Genomic DNA, 14,453 nt, shown 5'->3' with positions numbered 1-14,453 from the left:
TAGAAATAAAATTCTTTAGAACTTAGCCAGCATGTAAATAGTAGAGGAAAATAGTTGTGTGTGCCCACTTGTTACATTTGTGCTTTAGAGAATGGTAAAGGTTGTAAACATAAAGAACAGAAGTTGTACTTACCAGAGATGATCAGCATGATAGGCACGAGAGCACGCTTGGTACTGTCTGCGGAAAAATTCGTCTCATTAATGTTTGTTTTCAACTTATCACTACACTCGTAATCATACAAACTTCAAAATAAATGCTACACGCAACTACCAACCAATATGATTATAGTTATTATTTTGCTCCATCTGAATACAGACAGGGAAAGGAAGCTAAACTGAAAAACAGAATAGTTGTCAGTTTTCACTCTTGGTATTTTTTCAGGAAATAGAGGCAATGCAAAGCTTTGCCCTGTGTCATTAATTAAGAAGGTTGTTTCCCGATTAATCGTAGAAAACCGTCAAAACCTAGAATCAACTCATGTGTTTTTCTGTCCAAATGAACAGAGAAATAAAAACCCTAATTTAACAGCAACAGAATGAATGCATTTAATATTCAAGCTAGAAGGTAACACAATATCATTTTCCCCCATTTTTTGCTCCAAAAATGTTTTCCCTGTTTTGTGCTACAAAAATTCCCCCTTTTTCCATAACAGAGAAAAGGTTTGCACATCAGAAGGCCACTTTCACACTGCAGAGGCATGTTCCCCAAAGGAGAAGACCAACAGAAGCTTTGGTACATGTGAGCCCTGCTGAAAGCCTAACGAAAGAAGAAATTGGTACCAATGTCCACGAATCCGCGTGACGGAGCAACCCAAAATCAGCTCGTGGCTCAAGCTTCCCCCAAACCCTAGCCGGTGAAAAAGGAGATCCTAGATACCCTACCCGGTGGCCATGGTCGAATCCAGATTTGCCCCAAGGTTCAGCACGCCAAAGACGTACGCCGTTCAGTCAAACGCAGGCTCTTTGCTGCCTCAGCGCATGCAGCAGGGGAGACAATGCGAGTACCTAATCATCGGCGGCCGATGACGCGGGACGACGAGGGCCTCCGGCGAATGGCAGCGGGATATGCCGGCCGACGGCCGACGGCCGACGGCGACGAGGAGGAGGAGGGAAAGGGGAGAGGGTTTTTAGAAGTGTTGGGGAACGTAGTAATTTCAAAAAAATTCCTATGCACACGCAAGATCATGGTGATGCATAGCAACGAGAGGGGAGAGTGTTGTCCACGTACCCTCGTAGACCGAAAGCGGAAGCATTAACACAACACGGTTGATGTAGTCGTACGTCTTCACGATCCGACCGATCAAGTACCGAACGCACGGCACCTCCGAGTTCAGCACACGTTCAGCTCGATGACGTCCCTCGAACTCCAATCCAGCCGAGTGTTGAGGGAGAGTTTCGTCAACACGACGGCGTGGTGACGACGATGATGTTCTACCGACGCAGGGCTTCGCCTAAGCACCGCTACGATATTATCGAGGTGTAATATGGTGGAGGGGGGCACCGCACACGGCTAAGAGATCAATGATCAATCGTTGTGTCTCTGGGGTACCCCCCTGCCCCCGTATATAAAGGATCAAAGGGGGAGAGGTGCGGCCAGCCTTGGGGCGCGCCAGGAGGAGTCCTACTCCCACCGGGAGTAGGACTCCCCCCTTTTCCTAGTTGGATTAGGACTTGGGATGGGGGAAAGAGGAGAGGGAGAAGAAGGAAGGGGGGCGCCGCCCCCTTCTCCTTGTCCTATTCGGACTAGGGGGGAGGGGCGCGCGGCCCAGCCCTAGCCGCCTCTCCTCTCTTCCACCTAGGCCCACTAAGGCCCATTATGTTGCCGGGGAGTTCCGGTAACCTCCCGGTACTCCGGTAAAATCCCGATTTCACCCGGAACACTTCCGATATCCAAACATAGGCTTCCAATATATCAATCTTTATGTCTCGACCATTTCGAGACTCCTCGTCATGTCCGTGATCACATCCGGGACTCCTAACAACCTTCTGTACATCAAAACATATAAACTCATAATATAACTGTCATCGAAACGTTAAGCGTGCGGACCCTACGGGTTCAAGAACTATGTAGACATGACCGAGACACGTCTCCGGTCAATAACCAATAGTGGAACCTGGATGCTCATATTGGCTCCCACATGTTCTACGAAGATCTTTATCGGTCAGACCGCATAACAACATACGTTGTTCCCTTTGTCATCGGTATGTTACTTGCCCGAGATTCGATCGTCGGTATCTTAATACCTAGTTCAATCTCGTTACCGGCAAGTCTCTTTACTCGTTCCGTAATACATCATCTCGCAACAAACCCATTAGTTGCAATGCTTGCAAGGCTTAAGTGATGTGCATTACCGAGAGGGCCCAGAGATACCTCTCCGACAATCGGAGTGACAAATCCTAATCTCGAAATACGCCAACCCAACAAGTACCTTCGGAGACAGCTGTAGAGCACCTTTATAATCACCCAGTTACGTTGTGACGTTTGGTAGCACACAAAGTGTTCCTCCGGTAAACGGGAGTTGCATAATCTCATAGTCATAGGAACATGTATAAGTCATGAAGAAAGCAATAGCAACATACTAAACGATCGAGTGCTAAGCTAACGGAATGGGTCAAGTCAATCACATCATTCTCCTAATGATGTGATCCCGTTAATCAAATGACAACTCATGTCAATGGCTAGGAAACATAACCATCTTTGATCAACGAGCTAGTCAAGTAGAGGCATACTAGTGACACTTTGTTTGTCTATGTATTCACACAAGTATTATGTTTCCGGTTAATACAATTCTAGCATGAATAATAAACATTTATCATGATATAAGGAAATAAATAATAACTTTATTATTGCCTCTAGGGCATATTTCCTTCAGTCTCCCACTTGCACTAGAGTCAATAATCTAGATTACACAGTAATGATTCATACACCCATGGAGCCTTGGTGCTGATCATGTTTTGCTCGTGGAAGAGGCTTAGTCAACGGGTATGCAACATTCAGATCCGTATGTATCTTGCAAATTTCTATGTCTCCCACCTGGACTAAATCCCGGATGGAATTGAAGCGTCTTTTGATGTGCTTGGTTCTCTTGTGAAATCTGGATTCCTTTGCTAAGGCAATTGCACCAGTATTGTCACAAAAGATTTTCATTGGACCCGATGCACTAGGTATGACACCTAGATCGGATATGAACTCCTTCATCCAGACTCCTTCATTTGCTGCTTCCGAAGCAGCTATGTACTCCGCTTCACATGTAGATCCCGCCACGACGCTTTGTTTAGAACTGCACCAACTGACAGCTCCACCATTCAATGTAAACACGTATCCGGTTTGTGATTTAGAATCGTCCGGATCAGTGTCAAAGCTTGCATCGATGTAACCATTTACGATGAGCTCTTTGTCACCTCCATAAACGAGAAACATATCCTTAGTCCTTTTCAGGTATTTCAGGATGTTCTTGACCGCTGTCCAGTGATCCACTCCTGGATTACTTTGGTACCTTCCTGCTAGACTTATAGCAAGGCATACATCAGGTCTGGTACACAGCATTGCATACATGATAGAGCCTATGGCTGAAGCATAGGGAACATCTTTCATCTTCTCTCTATCTTCTGCAGTGGTCGGACATTGAGTCTTACTCAACTTCACACCTTGTAACACAGGCAAGAACCCTTTCTTTGCTTCATCCATTTTGAACTTCTTCAAAATTTTGTCAAGGTATGTGCTTTGTGAAAGTCCAATTAAGCGTCTTGATCTATCTCTATAGATCTTGATGCCCAATATATACGCAGCTTCACCGAGGTCTTTCATTGAAAAACTCTTATTCAAGTATCCCTTTATGCTATCCAGAAATTCTATATCATTTCCAATCAGCAATATGTCATCCACATATAATATCAGAAATGCTACAGAGCTCCCACTCACTTTCTTGTAAATACAGGCTTCTCCAAAAGTCTGTACAAAACCAAATGCTTTGATCACACTATCAAAGTGTTTATTCCAACTCCGAGAGGCTTGCACCAGTCCATAAATGGATCGCTGGAGCTTGCACACTTTGTTAGCTCCCTTTGGATCGACAAAACCTTCCGGTTGCATCATATACAATTCTTCTTCCAGAAATCCATTCAGGAATGCAGTTTTGACATCCATTTGCCAAATTTCATAATCATAAAATGCGGCAATTGCTAACATGATTCGGACAGACTTAAGCATCGCTACGGGTGAGAAGGTCTCATCGTAGTCAATCCCTTGAACTTGTCGAAAACCTTTCGCAACAAGTCGAGCTTTATAGACAGTAACATTACCGTCAGCGTCAGTCTTCTTCTTGAAGATCCATTTATTTTCAATGGCTTGCCGATCATCGGGCAAGTCAACCAAAGTCCATACTTTGTTCTCATACATGGATCCCATCTCGGATTTCATGGCCTCAAGCCATTTTGCGGAATCTGGGCTCACCATCGCTTCTTCATAGTTCGTAGGTTCGTCATGGTCTAGTAACATAACCTCCAGAATAGGATTACCGTACCACTCTGGTGCGGATCTTACTCTGGTTGACCTACGAGGATCAGTAATAACTTGATCTGAAGTTTCATGATCATCATCATTAACTTCCTCACTAATTGGTGTAGGTGTCGCAGAAACCGGTTTCTGTGATGAACTACTTTCCAATAAGGGAGCAGGTACAGTTACCTCATCAAGTTCTACTTTCCTCCCACTCACTTCTTTCGAGAGAAACTCCTTCTCCAGAAAAATTCTGAATTTAGCAACAAAAGTTTTGCCTTCGGATCTGTGATAGAAGGTGTACCCAACAATCTCCTTTGGGTATCCTATGAAGACACATTTCTCCGATTTGGGTTCGAGCTTATCAGGTTGAAGTTTTTTCACATAAGCATCGCAGCCCCAAACTTTAAGAAACGACAACTTTGGTTTCTTGCCAAACCACAGTTCATAAGGCGTCGTCTCAACGGATTTTGATGGTGCCCTATTTAACGTGAATGCAGCCGTCTCTAAAGCATAACCCCAAAACAATAGTGGTAAATCAATAAGAGACATCATAGATCGCACCATATCTAGTAAAGTACGATTACGACGTTCGGACACACCATTACGCTGTGGAGTTCCGGATGGCGTGAGTTGCGAAACTATTCCGCATTGTTTCAAATGAAGACCAAACTCATAACTCAAATATTCTCCTCCACGATCAGATCGTAGAAATTTTATTTTCTTGTTACGATGATTTTCAACTTCACTCTGAAATTCTTTGAACTTTTCAAATGTTTCAGACTTATGTTTCATTAAGTAGATATACCCATATCTGCTCAAATCATCTGTGAAGGTGAGAAAATAACGATATCCGCCACGAGCCTTAATATTCATCGGACCACATACATCTATATGTATGATTTCCAACAAATCTGTTGCTCTCTCCATAGTTCCGGAGAACGGTGTTTTAGTCATCTTGCCCATGAGGCACGGTTCGCAAGTACCAAGTGATTCATAATCAAGTGGTTCCAAAAGTCCATCAGTATGGAGTTTCTTCATGCGCTTTAAACCGATATGACCTAAACGGCAGTGCCACAAATACGTTGCACTATCATTATCAACTCTGCATCTTTTGGCTTCAATATTATGAATATGTGTATCACTACTATCGAGATTCAACAAAAATAGACCACTCTTCAAGGGTGCATGACCATAAAAGATATTACTCATATAAATAGAACAACCATTATTCTCTGATTTAAATGAATAACCGTCTCGCATCAAACAAGATCCAGATATAATGTTCATGCTCAACGCTGGCACCAAATAACAATTATTTAGGTCTAAAACTAATCCTGAAGGTAGATGTAGAGGTAGCGTGCCGACCGCGATCACATCGAATTTGGAACCATTTCCCACGCGCATCGTCACCTCGTCCTTAGTCAATCTTCGCTTAATCCGTAGCCCTGTTTCGAGTTACAAATATTAGCAACAGAACCAGTATCAAATACCCAGGTGCTACTGCGAGCATTAGTAAGGTACACATCAATAACATGTATATCACATATACCTTTGTTCACCTTGCCATCCTTCTTATCCGCCAAATACTTGGGGCAGTTCCGCTTCCAGTGACCAGTCTGCTTGCAGTAGAAGCACTTAGTCTCAGGCTTAGGTCCAGACTTGGGTTTCTTCTCCTGAACAACAACTTGGTTGCTGTTTTTCTTGAAGTTCCCCTTCTTCTTCGCTTTGCTCTTTTTCTTGAAACTAGTGGTCTTATTGACCATCAACACTTGATGCTCCTATTTGATTTCTACCTCCGCAGCCTTTAGCATTGCGAAGAGCTCGGGAATCGTCTTATCCATCCCTTGCATGTTATAGTTCATCACGAAGCTCTTGTAGCTTGGTGGCAGTGATTGAAGAATTCTTTCAATGACGCTATCATCCGGAAGATTAACTCCCAGTTGAATCAAGTGATTGTTATACCCAGACATTTTGAGTATATGCTCACTGACAGAACTATTCTCTTCCATCTTGAAGCTGTAGAACTTATTGGAGACTTCATATCTCTCAATCCGGGAATTTGCTTGAAATATTAACTTCAACTCCTTGAACATCTCATATGCTCCATGCCGTTCAAAACGTCGTTGAAGACCCGGTTCTAAGCCGTAAAGCATGGCACACTGAACTATCGAGTAGTCATCAGCTTTGCTCTGCTAGACGTTCATAACATCTGGTGTTGCTCCTGCAGCAGGCCTGGCACCCAGCGGTGCTTCCAGGACGTAATTCTTCTGTGCAGCAATGAGGATAATCCTCAAGTTACGGACCCAGTCCGTGTAATTGCTACCATCATCTTTCAACTTTGCTTTCTCAAGGAACGCATTAAAATTCAACGGAACAACAGCACGGGCCATCTATCTACAATTAACATAGGCAAGCAAGATACTATCAGGTACTAAGTTCATGATAAATTCAAGTTCAATTAATCATATTACTTAAGAACTCCCACTTAGATAGACATCCCTCTAATCCTCTAAGTGATCACGTGATCCATATCAACTAAACCATGTCCGATCATCACGTGAGATGGAGTAGTTTCAACGGTGAACATCACTATGTTGATCATATCTACTATATGATTCACGCTCGACCTTTCGGTCTCCGTGTTCCGAGGCCATATCTGTTATATGCTAGGCTCGTCAAGTTTAACTTGAGTATTCCGCATGTGCAACTGTTTTGCACCCGTTGTATTTGAACGTAGAGCCTATCACACCCGATCATCACGTGGTGTCTCAGCACGAAGAACTTTCGAAACGGTGCATACTCAGGGAGAACACTTATACTTTGATAATTTAGTGAGGGATCATCATATAATGCTACCGTCAATCAAAGCAAGATAAGATGCATAAAAAGATAAACATCACATGCAATCAATATAAGTGATATGATATGGCCATCATCATCTTGTGCTTGTGATCTCCATCTCCGAAGCACCGTCATGATCCCCATCGTCACCGGCGCGACACCTTGATCTCCATCGTAGCATCGTTGTCGTCTCGCCAACTATTGCTTCTACGACTATCGCTACCGCTTAGTGATAAAGTAAAACAATTACATGACGATTGCATTGAATACAATAAAACGACAACCATATGGCTCCTGCCAGTTGCCGATAACTCGGTTACAAAACATGATCATCTCATACAATAAAATTTAGCATCATGTCTTGACCATATCACATCACAACATGCCCTGCAAAAACAAGTTAGACGTCCTCTACTTTGTTGTTGCAAGTTTTACGTGGCTGCTACGGGCTTAGCAAGAACCGTTCTTACCTACGCATCAAAACCACAACGATAGTTTGTTAAGTTGGTGCTGTTTTAACCTTCGCAAGGACCGGGCGTAGCCACACTCGGTTCAACTAAAGTTGGAGAAACTGACACCCGCCAGCCACCTCTGTGCAAAGCACGTCGGAAGAACCAGTCTCGCGTAAGCGTACGCGTAATGTCGGTTCGGGCCGTTCATCCAACAATACCGCCGAACCAAAGTATGACATGCTGGTAAGCAGTATGACTTATATCGCCCACAACTCACTTGTGTTCTACTCGTGCATATGACATCTACACATAAAACCTGGCTCGGATGCCACTGTTGGGGAACGTAGTAATTTCAAAAAAATTCCTACGCACACGCAAGATCATGGTGATGCATAGCAACGAGAGGGGAGAGTGTTGTCCATGTACCGTCATAGACCGAAAGCGGAAGCGTTAACACAACGCGGTTGATGTAGTCGCACGTCTTCACGATCCGACCGATCAAGTACCGAACGCACGGCACCTCAGAGTTCAGCACACGTTCAGCTCGATGACGTCCCTCGAACTCCGATCCAGCCGAGTGTTGAGGGAGAGTTTCGTCAGCACGGCGGCATGCTGACGATGATGATGTTCTACTGACGCAGGGCTTCGCCTAAGCACCGCTACGATATTATCGAGGTGTAATATGGTGGAGGGGGGCACCGCACACGGCTAAGAGATCAATGATCAATCGTTGTGTCTCTGGGGTGCCCCCTGCCCCCGTATATAAAGGATCAAAGGGGGAGAGGTGCGGCCAGCCTTGGGGCGCGCCAGGAGGAGTCCTACTCCCACTGGGAGTAGGACTCCCCCCCTTTTCCTAGTTGGATTAGGACTTGGGAGGGGGGAAAGAGGAGAGGGAGAAGAAGGAAGGGGGGCGCCGCCCCCTTCTCCTTGTCCTATTCGGACTAGGGGGGAGGGGCGCGCGGCCCAGCCCTAGCCGCCTCTCCTCTCTTCCACCTAGGCCCACTAAGGCCCATTATGTTGCCGGGGAGTTCCGGTAACCTCCCGGTACTCCGGTAAAATCCCGATTTCACCCGGAACACTTCCGATATCCAAACATAGGCTTCCAATATATCAATCTTTATGTCTCGACCATTTCGAGACTCCTCGTCATGTCCGTGATCACATCCGGGACTCCGAACAACCTTCGGTACATCAAAACATATAAACTCATAATATAACTGTCATCGAAACGTTAAGCGTGCGGACCCTACGGGTTCGAGAACTAGGTAGACATGACCGAGACACGTCTCCGGTCAATAACCAATAGCGGAACCTGGATGCTCATATTGGCTCCCACATATTCTACGAAGATCTTTCTCGGTCAGACCGCATAACAACCGTTGTTCCCTTTGTCATCGGTATGTTACTTGCCCGAGATTCGATCGTCGGTATCTTAATACCTAGTTCAATCTCGTTACCGGCAAGTCTCTTTACTCATTCCGTAATACATCATCTCGCAACAAACTCATTAGTTTCAATGCTTGCCAGGCTTAAGTGATGTGCATTACCGAGAGGGCCCAGATATACCTCTCCGACAATCGGAGTGACAAATCCTAATCTTGAAATACGCCAACCCAACAAGTACCTTCGGAGACACCTGTAGACCACCTTTATAATCACCCAGTTACGTTGTGACGTTTGGTAGCACACAAAAGTGTTCCTCCGGTAAACGGGAGTTGCATAATCTCATAGTCATAGGAACATGTATAAGTCATGAAGAAAGCAATAGCAACATACTAAACGATCGAGTGCTAAGCTAACGGAATGGGTCAAGTCAATCACATCATTCTCCTAATGATGTGATCCCATTAATCAAATGACAACTCATGTCAATGGCTAGGAAACATAACCATCTTTGATCAATGAGCTAGTCAAGTAGAGGCATACTAGTGACACTTTGTTTGTCTATGTATTCACACAAGTATTATGTTTCCGGTTAATACAATTCTAGCATGAATAATAAACATTTATCATGATATAAGGAAATAAATAATAACTTTATTATTGCCTCTAGGGCATATTTCCTTCAAGAAGCAGGGGAGGGAGTGAGGAAGCAAGGAAGGAGGGACAGTGTGGAGAAGACGGGAAGTAGTGGAATGTGGAAGACGACCCAACCAAGGAAAACGAATTAATTTTGACTCCTACTCTGATATGCTCGAAAGTACTTCACACGATTCTAAAGAAAGTATACTTCACACTCGACATTTTACCGAACCATCACGGAACGATGGCTAATCCAACCGGCTTGGGCTTGGATGGTGGGATATGAGAGCATCTCCACTCGTTTGCCAAGGGACTCGAAATATCCCTGCTTGGGGTGATCCAGCAAAAATTTCGACACGGGGGGCTCGGGTTTCCAGTTACCCCCTCAAGACGTCATTTTTTTAAATACAAATTCGGCTAGATTTGGAAGAAAATGCACGAATTTGGTCGAAATTCAGGCGGTTTTCATTGACATTTTGTACAAAATTAAAGACATAATTTAAAAACTTAGAAAAATAAAACTATGCCGCCGCCACCCCGAGCCTACTGCATGCCGAGGAGCTTTTAGAAGAGTGGCACTTCAATAACCGGACCAAAAGTAAAAAACAGCAACTGCAACAAATGCCAGGCTGCTAACTAGATCATAGAGGTACTGGCTGCAGGAAGACTAAACAAGCACATAATAACATCACTGGAACATGGAGAGCTCCGGGCAGTTTGAAACACGGTGTGACCAACTTCCACAGAATCTTTCGCCTTGTAATTTCATCGTGAAAAGAGGCTTCCAAAAGATTCGCCATGAACAAGGTTATCTCTCACCTTGAATTACTGACAAGAGACCCCTTCTGCATCGACAAAGGATCGAGCTCCAAACAGCCTCGAAGCTTGCCTCCTTTTTCATTTGTGAGACAGAAGCAAGGGACCTGGTGAGAGAACTTTAAGTAATCATACTTATGTATCGTTTCCACACCTCCCTCCCTTCTAAATACTGTCCTGTGACCATCCACCTTCATTAACAGCTGAACTTGTATGGACGAATCAGTACAGTCAAATATCTCCACGAACTCATATATAGTCACAATTTTTAAAATCTTGTGCAGTCCACCCAGCCCTCCAGTCCTTGTAAACAGCCCAGACATCACGAAGGCGAGGGAATATTTCATATTCATTTCTTATACCGGTTGGTCTACCAGGTACAGGATGAGAAAAGTATGTTGTACGGGTGCAAGTACTAATACCATCATTGCCAGTGGAAACCCTAAAGGTTCCACACCAAACAGGATGATCTTCTTTGACCAATCTTTTCTCCTCCATTCCCTGAGGACAGACATGGAGCCATCTCAATGTTACCTTATTATTCTTGACATCGACTTTCTTTATAACGGCATAGTAATTGGGGAAGTAATATATATTATTGTAGAGAGCCCAGATCTGCCCAGGTTTGAACTTGCAAAGCAATCTTATTTCTGTAAAGTCATAGAATTCTGAATCAGGACATCCAAATTTTGCATGGATAATACCACCAGATTCCTCATCAACATCAGTACCTTCTACAGCAGATCGAGTGTATCTGGTGCCAAACTCCTGACCTTTCACTGAACTGCTTTCAGGAACAACAGAAGCTAAAGCATCTTCCAAGTTAAGGGGGAGCGTTGCAGGATCAAGTTCAAGAGCTCCTTCTGGAATGCCTTCACTTTGAGCTGCACCCATCAAACGGTATGGGAGAGAATGCGAGAACCATATTGTGTCATCCTAAGGTATGAGGTATGGGGTAGCCTCTTTGTCCTGCATTAATAAGCTAACAAAGACTTTTATCTTGACAAGTGGCATGACAGTGATGCTAGTGCCAGTCGTGAAATCAGAGAGGACCTGAACAACTTCATACTTGTAGTTCTTTTGGTTGTGAGCATCTGAACTCCAACCAATATCCCATCCCCTGAGAAGGGCCCAAACTTCATCTTTCCTAGGATATATTTCATACGAGTTCCTTCTACCAGTGAATGCCGCATGTACAGGATGAGAAAAGGGTTTTGTGTCAGTGTAAATCATAATACCACATGTGGTGGAAACCCTATAGGTTCCACACCCAACAGTTGGATCTACTACCAATCTTTGGTCCACCTCTTCATCAGGAAAAGCTTCAAGCCATCTTGCCTGTACTTCATTATTCTCGAGATCAACTTTCTCTATGAAGACATAGTAATTCGGAAACTTATCTATGTCACTGTAGAGAGCCCATATCTGCCCAGGTTCGAACTTCTGAAGCAATCTAATTTCTGAAAACACTCCTGCACTTATCCACAACTCAGCAAACTGTTGATATGGACCAAAAGGAACATGTTGCTCAGTTAAAGCGTGTGCTATGAAGGCTTTCGAGCAATTCTGGCAGCAGACAGCTTTCTTCAAAATTGCATGGTGGTACTGAAATTTGGTGCCACAGGTTGGACAGATGGTCCAAAGTGTTGGCGGCCTTGCAGAATTTGAGCCCGATAGCTGTTGTTGCTGACAATTATTATGGAGATTCATGGTGGTAGTGTGGAGTGAGATATACTACTTCCAGACAACAAAGAGCAAGCAGTAGACCAGAGAAAGTAACTTGTCAACCTGCACCAAACAAACACAAAATTATGATCAAGAAATTTCATGAGTACATTCTAAAACAGAAGGACAATAAGTGCTTCTTACTGCATAAGGGTGCGTGCATTTGTGCTATCTTAGCCATGCCACCTAGGATACTTGCTAAGTTGGAAGAGAGAAATGAGAAGAAACAAGGTTTGTCTTCTCTAGCTAAGAGATGATCTCTTAGTAAGCATGACAAGATAATTCTATCCATTTTACAAGATGCCACCTCTTAGTTTCATATTTTCTAATTTAATTTTAATTCTCCCACTAATTTAGGAGCACGCAAACATTAATTGATAGAGATGACACTAAGAGATAATCCACTTCATAATATGTTTTATTTGTTCTCTAAATGACATACATCTAAATGGTACTCCCTCTGTCTCAAATATAAGGTGTCTTAGAGGGAGTATAAGCTAAGAAATATGTGCTGAACTGATCAGAGAGCACTCCCAGCAGGGTTCAATTTCCCAGATTCCAGGTAAATCCTGCAAACCACCAAAAGTGAATAATGACTTGGTTTTCTGTGGATTCCGTTTAAACCTGTCTCTTCATCTTCTCTTTGTATGTTTCTCAGTTGTTTACTTGCCCGTGAAACATTGTCCTTCGTGTTTATGGGAGGAACCCTCTGACAGGATGGCTACAACATTGGTTTCAAGGTAATGCGCCAAAAAACAAACTAAGGACAATTAAAGCTCTACAATCGGTTGCTTGTACTCTGTGCCTTCTTTGGTGTTCTTCTAATACACAACGACGCACACTTAGATGCATTTTCGAGAAAAAAAGGACAACGACACCTGATAGCTTAATACATCAGATTTTCCTCTACCTTCTGTGCAAATTCAGTTGTACTACAAATTCTTAATTGTTTAATCATGTATTTCTTTAATGATGCAATGCCAATTTATTTGTTTTTTTACTAGATATAGAAGGAAAAGGTCAAGTTTTGGTCTCTCCAAATGTCTGCTGAGTCTATTTTTACTCGCAACTGTAAAACCGTTTAATTTATATACAATACAACTGCAAATAGCCCCATTAACCTAAATACATTGTTTTTCATGAATATAGCATCCTTTTAGGCAGTATATGTTGAGGCGGTATTGTTGCCAACGGAGTTTCTAATAAGGTGACTTCAAGTTCACTAGCCATAGATTAGTGAAATACTCTTACAAGAAGCATTGCCATATTGTGTAAAGAAAAGAGTAAAGTGAACAATCATAACATAACAAGCTAGGACCTAAACTATAATAACAGAATGAAAGAAAGCGTCATCATTAAGGTAGGGCGCTACTAATTGATATCAGAAGGCCCAGTATAATATCTTGTCATGCAGTGGAAGACTATTATGTAGTCATGACAAATAAGTAGATGCATAGAAATAAAATTCTTTAGAATTTAGCCAGCATGTAAATAGCAGAGGAAAATAGTTGTGTGTGCCCACTTGTTACATTTGTGCTTTAGAGAATGGTAAAGGTTGTAAACATAAAGAACAGAAGTTGTACTTACCAGAGATGATCAGCATGATAGGCACGAGAGCACGCTTGGTACTGTCTGCGGAAAAATTCGTCTCATTAATGTTTGTTTTCAACTTATCACTACACTCGTAATCATACAAACTTCAAAATAAATGCTACACGCAACTACCAACCAATATGATTATAGTTATTATTTTGCTCCATCTGAATACAGACAGGGAAAGGAAGCTAAACTGAAAAACAGAATAGTTGTCAGTTTTCACTCTTGCTATTTTTTCAGGAAATAGAGGCAATGCAAAGCTTTGCCCTATGTCATTAATTAAGAAGGTTGTTTCCCGATTAATCGTAGAAAACCGTCAAAACCTAGAATCAACTTATGTGTGTTTCTGTCCAAATGAACAGAGAAATAAAAACCCTAATTTAACAGCAACAGAATGAATGCATTTAATATTCAAGCTAGAAGGTAACACAATATCATTTTCCCCCATTTTTTTGCTCCAAAAATGTTTTCCCTGTTTTGTGCTACAAAAATTCCCCCTT

General features: G+C 43.0%; 1 pseudogene; it reads right to left on the bottom strand.

Moving 5' to 3' along the window:
* Positions 1–10,631: 10,631 nt before the first annotated feature.
* Positions 10,632–12,342, bottom strand: LOC109761545 (uncharacterized; annotated as a pseudogene).
* Positions 12,343–14,453: the final 2,111 nt, after the last annotated feature.

The sequence above is a fragment of the Aegilops tauschii genome, chromosome 2, assembly GCF_002575655.3.
Source record: "Aegilops tauschii subsp. strangulata cultivar AL8/78 chromosome 2, Aet v6.0, whole genome shotgun sequence".
In the NCBI taxonomy this organism is placed as follows: Eukaryota; Viridiplantae; Streptophyta; class Magnoliopsida; order Poales; family Poaceae; genus Aegilops; species Aegilops tauschii.
Note: the sequence above shows the minus strand (reverse complement) of the source record. Positions and strands in the feature narration are given on the sequence as shown.